We start from the raw sequence: 20,047 nt of genomic DNA on the forward strand, positions 1-20,047 counted from the left end.
TTGTTTTCATTAGTCACATGTTTTCCTTTGTTCAGTTTCCCCGCCACTCCTTTGTTACCATGGTCACCGTCATTATGAGTTCATTTGGTTCAGCTGTGTTCTATTAATCATCCTCATTTGTGTTTGCTATATACTGTAAGTTGGTCCCTCACATCCATTCTCTGTCTGATCACCGTTATGTGTAAGTGTGTGTTGCTCAGTCTGTTTACCTGTCTTCTGAATTATCATTAAAACATTGTGGGGCCTATATTGCACCCAGCGCAATTGACTTTGTACACCGACGCATGTATCATTCCTATTTTGCACCTGACGCACAGCGGACTTTTCCCTCCACAGACGCACGTCAGTAAATGACAGATTCTGAACTTGCGCTCCCGGGGGCGGTTCAGTGAAAAGAGGAGGCGGGTTCCGGCGCAAACGTTCCCTGGTGCTATTTTGCAATTCCAGAAAACAATTCCGCCACAGACCAGGAAAAACCTAGTCTAAAGTCAGTGGCGCGTTTTCAGTGGCGCGTTCAGATGCTATTTTAAGGCGCATGCTTGGCCATAATGTAGCGTGTGCACAACGTGCATACACTTTGATTCTCTCATCTACACATAGACGCAGCAGTTGCCATTTTTGTAAACCATACGTAATTACAAGGAAAAATATTCCACACGAGGGAAATCATTGTGGTGTCCATGAAGATGAGAAAAAATAGGCATAAATCTAGCTTACACATTTACCAAAATTATTATACGCCTGTTTAACCGAAACTAATTTGGGTGGGTTTCTCCCATCCCCATACAATGTCACTTCTCTGTCTTTTACGGCCCTGACGAGAACGTCGGTCTCCTCGGCTGTGAACCGCTCCTGGCGTGCGCATGGCAAATCCGCCGTTATAATAGCAATCCGCCATGGAACAAGTGCGCCTGCTCTTAAAGGGATGACATTCTGATTGGTTTATTTCACGTTACGCCCAAACCACACCTATGAGTAATGTAGCTACTTCAGAACAACCCATTTTAGATTTGCGTCGGGGCGCAAGAGTCATTTATCCGCTGGTATAATAGCAACAGCGCCCGAGATCCGCCCACAAAGTTACTTGCGTTTCGCGTTTGATACTTGTATTTCAGATTGTTAAAATAGGGCCCTGTACTGGAAATTATCTTCTGCTTCGTCTGCCTTCCTGCAACCCACCATGATAACATGAGGTAATAATGAATATAAACACAGATTAATAAATACTGTAACAATTATTGTCTCTTTCACAGTTAACATTAGTTGATGCATTAATGTTAACTAATACGATCTTATTGCAAAGTGTTACCAGATTTTCTTATAAATAAGAGACTTCGGAACCTAGTGAGCCACCAACGTAGGTAGCATTTTAACACATCATATTCGCTGTCCTGTAAAGAAGACTGTTCTAAAATGTAGAAATACCAAATTCTAAGCCAGCATTTTTAGAGAATCACGTTGTTAGCTTAGCAACAATGGAAACCTCTGTTGAAATCAATTGTGATATGAGTCTCCTGTGCATTTTGCTGTTGTTATGCTGCTGTCTGCATAACGTGTTATAAATCAGAAACTAACAGTAACCAGACAGCAACATAGTGTCAGCCCAGATCCGGCCCACATCTGGTACACGATGAATCCATGATGCTACATCCATCCATGTTGCTGTCTGGGTATGAGGCTCCATTTCAGTTAAGATACTGCCAGCTGCCTATGTACTGTAGATCGTAAGTTTTGGAATAGAGTCTTAGATTTGAGTTAGATACCTTTGGATATGACATCAGAATGGATTTAATTAAAATCATTCAGGATTTTAATGTAGCTACATATAGCTCCACATGGGATTTCTCTGAAATGTCCAGTAATAATATTACTCATTATTCCCATTTAACCCCAGTAGGGATCTGTAAAATACTACGCATATCCAATAGGATTCCATGAGTCAAATAAGATTCTATTGAAAAACTGGAATTTTAAACTGGCAGTTTGCTGAAAGATGTAGAAACTCTGCAGTATGGAGTGATGTTGTATTTATGTTGGTGTAAGCAAATTCTACATGAATTAAATATCAGATTATTTGTATCCACATATGTAATCCACTTGTGAAATTTTATATCTTACATTAGCTCTGCAACAGAGGGGGGGAGTAAGAGCGAGACGTCCAGAGAGAAAGGGCTCCACTCAATTTTCTGTTTTTCCAGATGAACGCCCTGTCAAGGACTCATGGAGGCTGATTAGATGTGGCACTCGTTGGACACAGTCCTTCCCGTGTTTGTTCAGCTCCCCACACAGAGTCCATATACAGTCTCTTCAGCCTTCAAATACGCCATTATAGTGGCCCACATTTGAGTCATTCCTGTTAAGCGCTTGTATTTATTGTTGCTCTGCAAAACTCAAGCAAAATCCAGTCATTTCAAAAGGATTCCATGCGATCTGGAGATTTGAGTGAGGAGAAAAAGTTCAGCTACACAGATTTGGCTCATGATGAAGTTGGTCACGCAAATTCACAGCGAAAGCTTTGAAAGGGACTTCATAAGTTGCTAATATTGACAATGGACCTTTTTCTGTCTGGGATCTGTGAAAGAGGACTCAACTGCAGAATGAGTTTTGCAGGTTTATTGACAAGACAGCAGTCTAGACAAAGAGATGGTAAGCGAGGAGGTGGTAACAGTCCAAACAGTAGGCAAGGAACAATGCACAATAACAGGCAAGCAGAGAGAGCAGCCGCTGAGACTAGCCCAAGATGACAATAGGCTGGTGAGCAGTGATGGCCAGGCATGAACTCGAAGCACAAAAGACTATACACTCAGGTATCTCAGGCACTGCACCGGTCTTGCTGCTAGGCAGTGAGTGTAAGCGGCCAGGGAAGCTCAGATTGCAGGACAGGACTAGAACAAATAAAAGACACAACAAACAGACAAGACACAACTAGACAGAGACAAAGGAACTACAACTAAATAAGTGAGCTAATAAAGAGAGGAGAACTAATGTTAGGGATAAAGAGAAATAACTAATATAATAATGGTTGAAGGCAGACTACAATGGATAATAAGGGCAAAAACTAAATACTAAAGTAACTCTAGAATAAGCAGAGAAAACTAAGGGGAAAAATACAAAACAATAGCAACTGGAACAGAAGGCAGATCAAGACACAACTGTAGCATACTACTACTACTACTACTACTACTACTTACTAGTGATGAGTCATTCATAAATGTTAATTGCGTCTGTCATGTGACAAATGAACCAAAGACTCGGAAGGTAAAGTAAATATTTATGTTCCCTGTAAATTATTTTTGGCTGCATTGTAATAATTTCTTAATTCAGAATATGATCAAGATTGCATAGGTGGATGTGTTCAGGGAATTTGGCTGTTAAATGAACGAAATGACTCGAAAAAGATTTGTTCATTTTAATGAACAAGATCGAATGAGAGAGTAAGTAAAATGATCCGAACTTTCTATCACTACTACCTACTAATTAGCAAACAACTTTAACGCAGCACAAGTATAGACACAAAGTGGCACAACAATCTGGCAAAACAAGAGGAAAAGAACACATTTGCTGCATCTCAGTTCACCTACTTATACTACGCCCTAAAAGTATGTACTCTTTTTGTGAAGAAAAAATAGATACTTTTGAGTGTGTAGCAAAAAGTAGACAAGCTTTGGGACACATACTATCACGTCATACAATTGCGTCTTTAATGGTAGCTCTCTGTCGCTTAGTTAAGCCCAATTTATCCTTCTGCGTCGAACTTACGCCGTAGCTACGTCGTAGGCTGTGTGTAGCGTGCATACCCTTCGGCGTACCCTGACGTGCACCTCTCCAAAAACGTAACAACGCGTCAACTCTACGAGGACGCAAGCGCTGTGATTGGTCTGCTAGGACCGCTCCCTCGGGTTTCACATGCTCCCTCTGCGCGCGTCAACGCTGACAACGACGCAGAAGTATAAATGAAAACCAACGCGTTGCCTACAGCGTAGAGGCTCCGGCGTAGGTCCGACACAGAAGTATAAATCAGCCTTTACACGCATCATGTCAACTGAAGACAACTAAAAACTCATCTCTTAACCTCATAATAAAAAATAAAATAAAATAAAATAAAATTCTTTCCTTTTCCTTTAATCCTCCCTTATCACTCCGAACAATGCCTGAACTTCGTATTTTGAGCACTTCTTGCGTTGTTTTTGCCTCTTCACGATGACTCGCTTAATTTAGTCCTAAATTGTAAGTCGCTTTGGACAAAAGCGTCTGCTAAATGACTAAATGTAAATGTCATGCAAACTGACCTGTCAATCATCCTGTCACACTTAAAATCCTCCACATTTAATTGAATTGAATTAAATTTCCTACCGTATCAGAGAGAAATGCAGAAGCACATTGATCTGCAGTCGCGGGTCTTTCATGCGGAGACTCTCCTCATATTAATGCTTAATGATGCATTTAAAAGGTAATGGATAACCACATCTTTATAAAAGCCCATATTGTTATTGCAGATGGAATATAACACGGATAACATTAAATACTTTTTTTTTTTATCAGGTTAAACTTGGATTAGTCATTCAAATCTTTATCTGAACCGCTCACCGTCGATCGCACATATCCATCATGTTTTGTAGTTTTTTAACACTTTTTACTCTTTATGGGTTATGGACAATATTAGCCTTTAGAGCAGGGTTCACCAATCTCGGTCCTGGAGGGCCGCTGTCCTGCAGAGTTTAGCTCCAGCCAGCTCCAACACACCTGTTTGAAAGTTTCTAGTATGCCTAGTGAGACCTTGATTAGCTGGTTCAGGTGTGTTTAATTGGGGTTGGAGCTAAACTCTGCAGGACAGCGGCCCTCCAGGACCGAGATTGGTGAACCCTGCTTTAGAGTGAGCACGGATCCACACTTCGAAAATCCACCGGAAATAGTAGATCATCCGGGGACTTCTGGCATCCTCTTTTTAACATACTATGCTTTGGGACACACTTATTCTAATCGCACATACTGTTTAGGATGGATAGTATGAACATTGAGATGCAGGGTTTATAAAGGGAGATGAGAACAGTGAGAACAGGTGAGACAAATGAGGACTCAACAAGCCAAGGACTAAACAAGGGGGCATGGTAATTGAAAAAAGGGGGTGGGACTAGAGAGCACATGGCCAACACAAACAAAACAGAGCCATGAGGATCTGCGCCTAGACACGACCACAACGCATGATGTAGTCAGCCGGATCCGGGCCATATCCAGATCAGATGGAGGACCTGCTCCTAGACACGACCACAAGGCATGATGTAGTCAGCCGGATCCGGGCCGTATCCAGATCAGATGGAGGACCTGCTCCTAAACACGACCACAATGCATGATGTAGTCAGCTGGATCCGGGCCGTATCCAGATCAGATGGAGGACCTGCTCCTAGACACGACCACAATGCATGATGTAGTCAGCCGGATCCAGGCCGTATCCAGATCAGATGGAGGACCTGCTCCTAGACACGACCACAATGCATGATGTAGTCAGCCGGATCCAGGCCGTATCCAGATCAGATGGAGGACCTGCTCCTAGACACGACCACAATGCATGATGTAGTCAGCCGGATCCGGGCCGTATCCAGATCAGATGGAGGACCTGCTCCTAGACACGACCACAATGCATGATGTAGTCAGCCGGATCCAGGCCGTATCCAGATAAGATGGAGGACCTGCTCCTAGACACGACCACAATGCATGATGTAGTCAGCCGGATCCAGGCCGTATCAAGATCAGATGGAGGACCTGCTCCTAGACACGACCACAATGCATGATGTAGTCAGCCGGATCCGGGCCGTATCCAGATCAGATGGTGTACCTACACCTAGACACGACCACAACGCATCCCTGAAGTGTCAGCAGAGATTGTGTCAACTAGACTCCCCCTGTGAAGGCCTCATCGACACGACAGCCATCAGCACTGATCCTCAACAAACCCGTCTCCATACCGGCGTGACTTCGATCTTCAACCAGATGGAACTGGATAATATTCTGATTGTTCCAATCCAATCTGACTTCTGACCTATAATGCTGCTTGAATCATAATCATACACTGTTCGTTCATTGGCTAGAGGAGGACTGGACCCCTGACTGAGCCTGGGTTCTCCCAAGGTTTTTTTTCTCCATTCTGCCACCTGATGGAGTTTTGGTTCCTTGCCACTGTCACCTTTTTCGCCTTTTCACTTTTGTTGCCATTGGCTTTTGGATTGCTTAGTTGGGGACATTAAATTTAACATTTCATTTAATTTTCAACAATAATATTGATCTGCCTGCATTGACACTGTCCAGTTCTTTACTAAGCTACCTTTTATAGCTCAATAAACTCCCCACTGGAAGGGTTTCAGGACAAGTACGGCGGATACAACTCGTGTCACTTTTTGAGCTTTTATTGCGCACACATACACAATACTCTCTCACACAAGGTAGCTTGAATGCTATCGCTACGCTAGCCTGTCAGTGACGTTAGTTAACCTTAGTCAAATTAGGTTAGGTTAGGTTGTAAACCTGCAATGAAAACACAAACACCAGAATTAACTAATAAAACTACACACTCAAGTGATATTAAATATCAACCCAAATTACTAGCAATGTTAGTTTACAGTCACTCACCGGCAAGGCGTACCAGTCCTGACCATCAACTAAAATGAAAATGAAACCTAAACTGAAGGCGCCTGCGCACTTACTTATTAAGCAAACACAGACATTCTGGTGACCAGGAATGATAATACAACAAACCTGTAACCTAGTAAGATTATAACATGAAATATAACATAAATATGCTTGCATTTGGAATGTACATAAACATTTTCTCAAATAATTCAGAACATAATAATAACATCCATCTCTTGTAATATATATTCATATATACATGTATATAAACACTAGATATACCTGCTGGAAAGTTCTACAGACACTATTACATGAGAACTGACCTGAGCTGGACGATGACATCACAGTTTTCTCCAGAGCGGCTATATATATAAATTAACTAAATTAATAACTTTTTTACAACAAAAATTAAACATCACAAAACTTAATTAAGATGGACTGTGACGCTATTTTCTTCTGGAAACAAACTTTGTTGCATTATTTTCCTGTTATCTCTGTAAAACTTTGAAACAATCTGTATTGTAAAGCGCACTATAATAATAAATGTGACTTGACTTGAATAGTAATAACTTTTTACCTAAAAAAGTTCATTTTAATTTAACCAAACCTTCCATGTGTGAACACTCCTTTTGTTTGCCTCACTCCATCATATTTCATAAAAGCACATAAATTAGTAAGATAATATCAAAATTTCTGTGGACTAAACATTTCAAGCAATGACTTTGTTCTTTAGCTCTTTATTTCCATCTTATTGATTTAATACTCAAGTTATATTTAACAACGTTTAAGCGTCTGAGTTTGATCATGTCATATTTCTGAAAAGGCTGCTACACATACACAAAATATTTCCTTAAATTACACAGGAACATTTACTGTTTATAAAAAAAAAGCCACTGCAAAACAGATTAGAAAAGTACTGGATAACATAAATAACCCATTTATGCTCACACAAGCCTGGTAACCTTTCCATGAACACAGTCCTGTCCTTTTCTTTAGAACTGATAATATCTATTTAGAGGCAAATTAATGCAGCTGTTTTTTCCCAGAACCATGGAAAAATAATGGCTTTCCTCAACACTTATTCTGCTTTTGTCTTGTAGGACCAGCTGTGCAGGAAGTTATCTTAATGTGAACTGGGAATGAACAGCATGCATTTAATGTATAAAGAGCAATTAAGAGCCATTGTGTTGAATTATGAATATAACAGTGTATTCATTTTCTATGGGCATTGATGACTTATGAATTGATGATTGATTGCAACCTTATTTAGGATGAGAGTTCCAGTGAGAATCAAAATAATGAATTACATGTGATCACAACATCTGACTTCTTTAGCATTTAAAGGGGTAGTTAACCCAAAAATGAAAATTCCTCATCTCGTTCCAATAAACTTTGGTTAATCTTCAAAATACAAATTAAGATATGTTTAATGTAACCTCAGAGGTTCCGTGTTTACCATATGTGATGTGCTCTGAGTTTAAATGTGAATAAAAGCCTAAATTAAATCTATTCAACATATAAAGAGATTGTATTGCTTCACAAGACTTGGAATAAATGGTTAGTTTCATATGGATTCATTTTACAATGGCTTTATGACCTTTTTGAATCTTCTACATTTTGTTTACCTGGACTTCCTGTAAAGTAAATGGACAGAAATCTCTCATGTGTCATTAAAATATATCTTGATTTGTGTTTTTAAGATTTACCAAAGTCTTATGGGTTTGGAACAGTTTAGTGAGTAATTGAGGACAGAATTTTTGGGTGAACCTTTAATGAAAAATAATTTTTATTTTTAAGCAGGTGTCCTGAAAATTCTTGCATTTTCATTGGTCAGAGTTTTGAATAACACCTCTTTAACACCTCTTCCATAGTCACCTTTCGACATCCTTGCCTTTCTCTTTTTCCACAGCATGAAATTACCATAGTAATTGAGTATAATCAAATTTTGACTGATATTCGCCTCTCTGTTTTTTTCTTGGTTGGATGAGGCTTGATTAGGTGTGGTGAATATTTGGGCCATTTTATGGGTTGGAGATTTGGTTCCATAACTTATGAGAATTACACCAACCGAAAGTTTACTAAGGGTCACAGTTGATCTCTACCTTTTTTTCTTTTTTTTTTTCTGCACATTGATAGTAAATTACAACCTTGGGACCATCCTAACAATCAGCCAACCTCTGTGAATGGCTTTGTTAAAAAAGGTCATCGGATGACCCACTTTGATCCCAACCTTTTGAACAAATTTGCTCTGGTATCTGAGCAACCTTTTGATTCTAAAAATCAGAATGTATTGCAATAATGGAAGGTTAACACTGTGTTTTGTTTTTTGAATCATACAACTGTGATGTCAGCATTTAAGGTTAACTGACGAAGCTTATTGAAATCAGGTTTTTGGAAAATTTTAGATATAATAATGAAGGCAGTAACAAAGCACACATTTTCACATATGCAAATACTTGAATATAGCAATCTATTTTAAAGTAGCCATTTAAATAGATACTTATTGAAAATAACCACTTCAGCACGTTTTGTAGTAATTAGAATGTTTTATGTGCTCCACGAGTGTTTAATTAGGTTTAATTATCTGAACGTGCTCCTCCCGAACTTTGTTAATAAAACATCATTACAAGAAGTTCAACTTTTAAAAAATGCATCTTTGGACTTTGCACTTTTTTCATTCCACTGACCTGCATCTTGCATTTTTAATAGTCAAAACACATTCTGTGTGAACAAGCCTTTATTCTGACTTTAGTAAATTGACTCTTGGGGCCCTATCATATACCTGCCGCAATGCGGCGCTAGGCACGACGCAAGTGTTTTTTGCTAGTTTCAGCCTAACGCAGTTATCATTTTTATGTCCTGCGCCACATTGTTTAAATAGCAAATGCGTTTGCGTCCATTTGTGTGCTCATAGGCGTGCTGGTCTGAAAACGAGGTGTGTTCAGGCGCATTGTTGGCGCGTTGCTATTTTGAGGCAACTGAAATAGACTGCAATGGTGCAATATTAATATGGCGCATTAGTAATGTGCGCCTATAGGCGGGTCCACAACGTGTGTACACTTTGTTTATTACACACACAGGCACTCACAGCTAGCCTGACTACGTCAGACTTCGTACTTCCGCTCAATTTCATTTCGCTTCTGTACTCAGTCTGAGATAGCGTAATAGCTTTCCGTTTTCCTCCGGCCTGAAAACAGCCGGCCAATCAACGAACAGAGGGCGGGCTGAGAGCCGTGACGTAGACGCTGATTGTACCGTGGATGCGTAGATTTACTTCACATAATCTGCAAAAGTCGTTCACAGCCATGTTCACTCCGGTATTTCGTTCGATGGTTTTGTTTTTGCATCATACATGTGTTTACAGTGGAAGTTAGATGCGGCTGAGCATGCGCATAACACACGCCATAACCAAACGTTATGTGATTGGCTTACGGGTAACCAATGATTTTAAAATTCAGACAAGCGCCCCCCCTGCGAGAAAGAAAACGCTTTTCTATTATGCCCTTCCAGACTCTGTCTACGAAGCAAAGCGAAGTAGCAGAGTTTGGTATTACCAGGCTAACTCGCAGCAGCACACAAACATTTTAAAATATGAAAGATGTTTGTGCACTTGCGCGTGCCTTACAACAACTTACAATGACTTACAAAGATACATAATAGCCAGGGATGCACATAAGTGGTGCGCAGGTGCGCATGCGCTACCCAATTAAACAATGCGTACCAGATGAATTGCCGCAACCCTCATTTGCGTACCTAAGATTTGGGGATAGATAGGTGCGCAATCTGTGGTGTTGGATAGGCCTCAGAACTAGAGATGCGCGGATGGTCTATTTCATCCGCAACCGCATCGCAAAACTCATCATCCGTCCGCCATCCATCCGCACCAACGTTTTTGACCAATTTTCAAAACCGCACCCGCCCGCCATCCGCTGATTGGGCAATGCAAAGCGCTGCTGATGACAGCCGCGAGACTAGAAAACTCTCTTACCTCAGAATATCAGCAGTGAACTCCGTCTCCGATCGGCGCACATGGACAAAAATAAATAAATAATTTAAATAAATATAGCCTAAATTAAACGAACTTCGGCAAACCTGACCGTACAATATTTTCATTGTAGCCTAATAGAAAACGCATTTTGGCACATCATTTAGGATTTTTCGTTGGTGCGCCATCAGCTAGCCTATGCCTACAAAAGACAGATGAAATTTAATATTAATAATTGATCCATGTCGGTATACACAGCCTAATATTTTACACTTAGGCTATAATTAAAAAATAGCCTAAACAATCAAGATAGCCTATTTACTTTTTTTATTTATTAAAACCTGGAAATTGGTTAATGAAAAATTTTAATGGATTAAAATTAAGATACAATTAATACAAAACGAAATTCGCTTTAAAGAAAGGCTTTGTGCTTTCTGTTTGAGGTCTCTGTGAATGTTTGAAAGTCTTTTAGTGCCGCGGCGCTTTCAGTGGTCGCGTCCGTAATGGAGAACTGTCACTCACGTAAGATTGTTTTTTCCTCATAAATGACAAAATACTTTAAAAAAAAAAGACAAACCATCAATTTAAAAATATATATATATATAAAAAAAGGATGGATTTATAGCGTTTTGGTGGAAAAATGGATGGATGACCTTCTATTGCCTTTGTTTTTAATTCTCCTTTTTTGAGTTTGTCACGTAAAGTTACCTCCTTCGCCGGCGTTGCCATCTCTGATAATAACAAGCAGTCTGCATAGACTCGACTAGGCCATATTAGCCTACTGCCTGATAAAAATGTGACTATTTTAAAGTGTGCTCGATTTTTTTTTTTAATTTTTTTTTTTTAATTTGGATGTAGGTATAGTCAGATAACAATATTTAACAATATATTATGCATCCCTCTAATTTGTTCCTCCCGTGAGGTGGGTTAAGGAAAAAATGCATTTGAAAATGTGAGGACCAAGCAACAACCCCAGGTTCTCCCCTGAGAACAAGACCAAAAATGTTATGTGCACCCCTGATAATAGCTACAAGTGTATGCACTACTTGCTTTATGCAAGCACTATAGGATAAATCACTATACAGGATTTACCCTATTATATACTTATCGACACGAATTGATAGGTCAAACAGCCACCCACAAATTGTCTATAAATTGGTTGTCTTTGAGTTCACATGAACAGCAGTTAAATTACTCGTCAGGCTACAGAAGAATACCATAATTCATCCATTCAATTAGGCTTAAGACATCAAGAGTCATGCAGACCTATAACAACCCAGCCACAACACATAATTGGGAATAACATGCCTTACCTTAACACAGAATGGATTTCAAGGACTTCGCGCGCAGATCAATGGCCTCCAATGTTTTTTCAACGAATCTGCACCGCAGCACCACCATAGCTTAATGCTCATGAAAAGAATAGCATGTATAGTTATCTTTATTGAAGTGAATTAGGTTTAAATCGCCGTCATGCATGAATGAATTATATTTTTGCTATTTTACACATAATAATCCACGATGATCACATTACACAAAACTGAAATTGCACGTCAAAATAACACATTGTCAATATTTTTTGAGACCTCCCAAAATTTCACAAATCACGTTTTCAGGGAAGCCCATGTCTTATTAAGGGGAGCCAAGCTCCCCCTAGCTCCCCAGTAGTTTGCACCCTGGCTAACGAATCTCCATTGTGAGTGGGACCATTAATATCGGACTACTTTGTACTTCCTTCACACCAAATCCACTCAAATTCACATTTTATACAAATGTAATATTTTTAATAAATTTCAGATCAATACGCAATCAACTTTTAGATCAATTTTCCAATTATACCCTATTTCCTACATGACACATTGTTTTCACTAACCAAGTAATGATCTCAGACCAGATCTAGCCTATCTTGCTTCGTTGAAAAGCAATGTTAAAAATTTCTGAATTAAAAGGAGAACTGAATACGAGCACCAGGTGAGATGTATAACCACGTTTGAAAGTGGCCCAAAGCAGATTTCAAAAAGATAAATGTGTAAAAGCGCCCTACGTTGCCCCTACAGATCAAAAACACAGGTTTACGCAAGTAAAATCTCCCAAGTCTCTTTTTCTCTTTGACTCAAGTCAAGCTGACATCCTCACCTTTTATTAGTAGTCTATTTCTGGAAGAGTGTAAGTCATGCTGACACTACTGCTCCTGGGGAGTGGGAGCTTCATTCCTGTTGTTTTGGCTGCAGTAACTTATCTAGCTAGCATTTGTCTAAAAAAAATAAAAAAATAAAAATAATAATAATAATAATAATACAATAGGGTTAGGGTGGGTATTATAAAAGGGTTAGGGTATTATAAAATATATAATATTTTATGTTGTTATTGGCAAGTATAGAAACACAGTAAACACAGAATATCATTCATATATTAATACATATATTACATATAATTACATATTATTAGCTTTATTGATAACACTTATGATAAAGTATTTTTTTCATATTTCCCTTCATACTTTTGCATTGTAGCCTAAATATTTCCTCTTATACAGACAGGAACATTTTCAAATCTTGCTTAACGACAACTGATTTTCCATTACATACGCACGACAACGGCAGATGCGATGTCAAATTCAATAAATCATGCTTGCACTCTGAGTGTGAAGTTTTTGAGTGTATATTGCTGTGAGGAGCTTTGCTGTGAATTATTGTCTACCTTCAGTAACTGTCTTCCGACTTATAAAACATTTCTATAAACAGCTCAAAGGCAGGTGATAACTGGGCAGCGATGCCAAATCTCCTGGGAAACTATTATTCTTTTCATCCTGCGTGAAAATAACATGCCACCGGTTTTACCCTGTTTCAATATTTGTGCTATAATCAGAGATTCAACCTTTACGAAGCTATTATCCTAGTACTGAAAATGAAAACATACACAATGTTATGCAGTGTTCTGTTGATAGTCTTTTTCGCACTGTGTTAACAAAAGAACCCTTCTAAATTTTCACTTTTATGGAGAAACAATTGGGCCCATTTTCTGGTCATATTTTATTTTTTTTATCTGTATTGGAGGGTAATGTTCCCTGTGCAGTCATAAATTAGCATAATAACCATTGTCTGGCATATGCTTCAGTTGTGTGACTCTCTCTCCTCTTCTTCGTTCTGTGGCATATGAAATGCATTAAGTAGCCAAAAGTATATGGACACTCCAAACACTTGCACATTCATGTTGAAAATTTAATTTCAAACAACAGGTGATAACTGGCAGTTTGCCTTTACTTTGCAGCTATTGTGAATAAGCAGATCATAACTTAACATACAAGGATTTTTCTTTTCCATCACATTTATTCAGCATACGTGTTATTTAGTTTTGTGGCATCATGACATCCCCCTAGTTTTTAAGGTCTAAAAACTTTAGTTATTTTTTTAGTTAACGTTAGTACTATATTTATTATTTTTATGTAATAATATTTTAATGTGCTTTTCATATTAGTGGTAGTTTTAAATATTTCTGTCCTTTTTTTTCTGAGATTGCTGTGCATATTGACGATGTTTTAACCTTTGCAAATAGTTTTTGTTGTATGTTTACATAGATTTTTCATGCACTAAATAAACTAAAGGGCCATGTGGATAGTTGATGAAACATCAATCTGTGACAGCAATGTTAAATGGTTAAACATCTTTAAAAGATAAATTAAGATAAATAAGAAATAAATACACCTTGTCTACACAAGACGCTAAAATCTAAAATCTAATACCACCCTACCATATAGTATGCAAAAAACAGTACACCAACAGATTAGTATGTCCAAATACATACACTGTAAAAAGTTAACAGTTGGATCAACTTAAAAAAATTACTTCAATTGGTAACACCTAAAGAAATGAAGTTTTCTCAACTTAAATTATCAAATTTTTTCACGATAAAACGTGATAATTTAAGTTGAGAAAACTTAATTTCTTTAGGAGTTACCAATTGAAGTAATTTTTTAAAGTCAATCCAACTGTATCGTAGTATTCGAAAACAGTAGGCAAAAAGTACCCGGATGACCTACTACTTCCGGCGAAATTCTGAAGTGCGCATTCAATGGACACTTTTGTCATAGATCACACCTCTGTGGCTCTCTCCGTTCATCAAAGAACACCATCACCGGAGTATTGAACTTCATTTCCCATCAGCCCCGTAGGTCTAATCACCTGCACAGGTGTTCCCACTTCTCCCCTCTTTATAAACTGCCTTCTGACTCTCACACATTGCGAAGTCTTGTTCTGCCCCGGCTAACATTACCAAGCGTTTATATACTGTTATTGATTCCCGTGTTGTGACCCTTGACTGTTTACCGACTCTCGTTTCTTCTTCGTCTGCTGCCTGCCCTGACCTCTGCCTGGTATTGTTTATGATTCTGGATTTCCTTCGACATTGTCTACGCTGTTTTCTGATTACTGCCTGTCTGACTACTCTTTAATAAACATACCGCAAATGGATCCGAACGCCTCTGACTCTGCATCACAACTTTACTATCCCATGAGCCCACGGCGAATTTGTGAAAGGCACTGAAGCGACACAACTGATGTCGGTAGGTCGCGTGACAGTAACAACATGGCGGATGCAGTGCTTCTGAATGTCATTCATACTACCATGTTCATATAGAACATACTTTTCTAACAGTTGCAAAGTAAATTTTAAATTCAAATTTATAATGTGTTGTAACTTGTATTCCAACTGAAATGAACATACAAAACTATTATTACAGGGGCAGATTACTGATTAATATTATTTTCTCACGGTCACCATCTATTTTGTTAAAAGCGCTATATAAATGAAGGTGGCTTGACTTGACTTGACTAAGTAACTTTGTAACTACATGTCAACTAACTCTCAGAGTATTAGTAGACTGTTTGCGTAATATCTGCTAACTCTTTATTGTGATGATCCTCCAACAGACATTCTACTGACTATAAGTAACTTTGCAACAACATGTAAAGTTTTTCTAACCCTAACCCTACCAGTCTACTAATACTAATTCTACTACTAGGACATGTAGGTTCAGCGTCAACAGAATGTGTTAAAGGGACCATCAAAATAAAGTGAAACCAAAAAATGTAATAAACTGCAGTGGGATTTCGAACACCGAGCTCCTTGTTACAATGACAGAGTAGGCTTTCTGAGCCATGAAATTTTTGCAAATTCACTGTAATGTTAAAAATCACATGTTAACTAGAAATTGAAGTAGGCTAATTATCACCTTTAATATTCTACTGTACAGATACTTTACTATACACTGTCAGAAATAGGGGTACAGTAGGAGTCCATTTCTGTCCCCCAAGGTACAGTCTACACTAACGTACCCCATAGGGCTTATTATTGGACCTCAAGGTACATATATGTACTTTTTTGTGGGTCAAAAAGCATTAAAAGGTGCATAATGTACCGTTTCTTTTAAAGGTTAAGGTACAATATTGTACCCTTGAGGGTACAGCCCCAGTGACAAGCCATTGTACCCCTAAATGTACAATTATATACTTTATTTTCTGAGAGTGTAGTGATATTGAGTAATAAATGTTATTAAAAATCATTCTAAATGTTAATGAAAAGTTACATTAAATGAATGTTATGTTTGTATTAATAATATTATAATATTGGTGTATTGTTATTAATCAGAACAAATTCTTCTGCCAGGCGATAATTAATTAGCCTGCTTTAGGCTGTTTATCAACTGATGTGCATTTCACTGTGTGTGTGTGTGTGTGTGTGTGTGTGTGTGTGTGTGTGTGTGTGTGAGCATTTTACCATGGCTTTGATCATGTATAATCCAATCAGAATTCAGGGTCTGAACTATCCATTTTATAATTACTGCTTTGTTTTCCAATGCTGTCCTGATTGCCACAGTTATTTCAGAAGATCTGGGATCATCTGACTGTACACAGGTTTCTTGGCATCTCTGACTGGCCATTATATACTTTTCCAGGTCATTTTCTACATTATATTCCCAACAATCAAGACAAAAATGCTTAAATGTAGCTAAATTGATGTTGCTTGATTGATAGTTGTTGTTGATTCGCCGATGACATCTCATCCTGCAGAAAGCATCCTTCCTTCTCCATCTGCATCCTTACACTTACCGTCACCGCATCGGCCCTAATTTGCCTTTTAATTCCCATCTGTGGTGAAGAGCAAACAAACGGATGCATTTGTAAACAACTGTCTCGCCGCTTTCTACCTCACTGCCTTGATGCGACCCGGAGGTGTAGCTGACAGGTTTTTTTTTTTCTCCCTAATCTGCAGGTTTCTCTCTCTCTTGCTCCCTCCCTCTCTCTTTCTTTTGCATCTGAATAAATCACTCCGACAGTTTTTCTGTTATCCACTACTGGACCCGAATGCATCCCTCCATATATGGCACACTGCTCCGGACCTTGTGCTATGATGCGAAACTTGACAAGGTGCCTTAGAGGCAATGAATCGCACACATGTCGTTTGCTAATGTTGCACGCCCAGGCGAAGGGCTGCCCTTAGATGAACACTGATTCATCCCTCTTGCTCTGTATCTTAAATGGTTGGAGTTATCTGAAGCCTTTTAAAATGAAGTAGGTGAATTCACACTGGGAATTTTCAGATAACAATCTTTATTTTTGCCATCCCAAATAATGGCGCAAAAATGACACTCTTAAACCTTTAACAGATGAATCGGGAATAATTCCTTGGTTTGTAAACACTTCTAGACTGTACTCAAAGAATCAGTGCTATTCAAATGATTTGTGCTTTTTCCGAAAGTACGATGGTAAGTGAATACTCGGAAACGTCGTTCTTGCAAACTGCTTTGAAACGCCTCAGGCTCTTGGATGACTTCATATCTATTCCACGTGTTTGCCTTGGCAGATTGCTATGATTTGGACATGATGTACTGACTGAGGCAGGGACCCATCTGTTCCCAAGAAAATTCAGTGCTTATATTCAAGTAGAAGATGAGGGAGAACAGGAAAGAGAGAGGGCGAGGAAAAGACAACACACAGAGAGGAGAAAAACAACTGCAGGTGTGTCCAGAGGATCATCCAGTATTGAATGAAAATAAGAGTGTATTGCTGTGTGCCTTCAGTTGCTCTGTATGAGGAAAGCCACAAATGAGACCAGGCTCTCACATGAGAGGATGAATTTGCCTGGACCACAACATACAAGCTGTCTTGAACATGCACTGAATATTAGTGAAACAAATATACTATCACAACAATGCCATCATGTAATGAAAACCACAGTAGCATCATAGGAATACTGTCAGGATATACACTCGGATAACAAGGTTAGAAGGATTCAGAATAACTTTTAATGAAGCTTTCATTGGTCAGCAGGTAAATTCAGATGCACAAACTGGTACTGTGAGAATAACATTGATGAATGACCATCTTTTCTCTTGCAGATAATGGCAGGCTTGAATGTGGCAGGAAACACAATCCGAGGAACGCAGAGCTTGGACACCAAGGAGAGTGTGGGATCTCAGGACGAGGAAAACACGTAAGTATCACAAGGGTGTACTGTGGAAACAGACTGGAACAGTTCGGGAACAATAGTCTGAAATGCACAGAGAGCAGGTTAGTGGGTCTTTCCTAGTTGAAGGTTCGACAGGGACTGGAGGTGTGGTGTGTTCCTTTGTAGTGCTCAGTGATTGCTGGGATTGATGACAGGTGCAGGTGATTAGTATTCAGGTGAGTGTGATATTTGTGTTGTGGATGTGAATGAGCCTGACTGATTCCTGACAAATACATTAAATGTTTAATTATAGAAGACAGTTTTAAACTCCTAGGCAACACTTTCAAATACTGTTCCTTCATTAATGAGTAACTACACAGGAACAAATGAGTAACGCACCATTAACATTCTAGTAACTACTATTAACTAACAAATTAACAAATTAGTAAGTAATAGCACTCAGTTGAATGTGGTAGTTCACTATTAGCTAATCAGTAACTATTATTTTTTTCATACCTCTCAGAGAACTACTATAGTACAGGTTCATAATTAACATGAATAATGCATCATTTATTTTAAAAGGTAACGGTTAGGGTAACCCACTAGTAATGACTCAGGTGTTACTACATCCTTCTAAGGGAACTACTAATTATTTGGATCAGTATTCTGAAGTGAAAAACATGATAACTACCTAGTATTGACTAAAGTCAATGTAAGCTTTTGAGAATTTTGTAAGATTTTGGATAGTAATTCCTTCCGATGGATTTGTTAACACTTTAGTCATTACTAGTGTGTTCCCATGAACTTCACTTTAGAAATACTGATCCAAATAATTAGTAGTTAATTTAGAAAGATGTAGGAACACAAGTCATTATCCGAAACTTTATAAAAACCTCAAAAGCTTACAATAACTTCAGTCAATATTAGGTAGTTATCAAGCTTTTCACTTTAGAATACTGATCCAAATTATTATTAGTTCCTTTAGAAGGATGTAGTAACACTTGATTCAATTCTAATGGGTTACCATTCCCTTATATTATATATTAATAATCATTATTGATATGAATTATGAACCTGTATTAGTCCTCAGTAGCATTCACTGAGGAATGAAAAAATAGTAGCTACTGATTAGCTAATAGTGAACTACCACATTCAACTGAACGCTATTACTTACTCATTTGTTAATCAGAGTTTCTTGTTAGTTAATAGTAGTTACTATAATGCTAATCGTGTGTTAGTCATTTGTTCCTGTGTAGTTATTAATTAATGAAGGAATAATATTCTAAAGTGTTACCAATGTTACCTATGTTAACTCCTAAAATAAAATTCAAACTGAACTGGAAAGTCAGCAAGTTCTGCTCCTATAAGACTGGGTGTCATATGCTCAGTCTGAAGGCAGTGTCAGTCAGCTATAGCAAAGTGTGATCACTTCTCAAAGCCAGCAGTTTCAAAGTGATTCCCCAGACTCTTTGGTGTATGGAGTTTGCTCCTTGGTAGTGTAGAACAACAGAGAATTGCAGCACAATAGAGCCAGAGGCAAAATTTCACTCTCTTGTCACAGGATGGCCACAGCATGTCTATGAGTTTGCCATTATATATATAAAAAAACTGCTTAATTTAATTGTGTGTGACTCCTTTGATAATGTGATAAATGAAATACACTGTAATTAAAATAATAATAAAAAAAATTACAGGAGAATTAGAGTGAAAACCACATCCTCCAAGACCCAGAGCAAAACTACACCTCTCGAGGCTGAGATCCAGTCCAAGACCTGTCAGTCCAAACACAAGGCTGTCCATTTTAATGACCTGAAATGATGAAAATGTTTTACATAATTCATTTTGTTGGAAAGAAAAAAAGACCTCTCCTCAATAAATCACCAGCAAATCTCTACTCAGATTTACCAAAGTCTGAAATCACAAGCCATACAAATAAAAGTCAATAAAAAATAAAGTCAAACAAAAAGCCAATACAAAAAAAAAGTATTGGCA

This window comes from Squalius cephalus (assembly GCF_949319135.1).
Source record: "Squalius cephalus genome assembly, chromosome: 6".
Taxonomy (NCBI): domain Eukaryota; kingdom Metazoa; phylum Chordata; class Actinopteri; order Cypriniformes; family Leuciscidae; genus Squalius; species Squalius cephalus.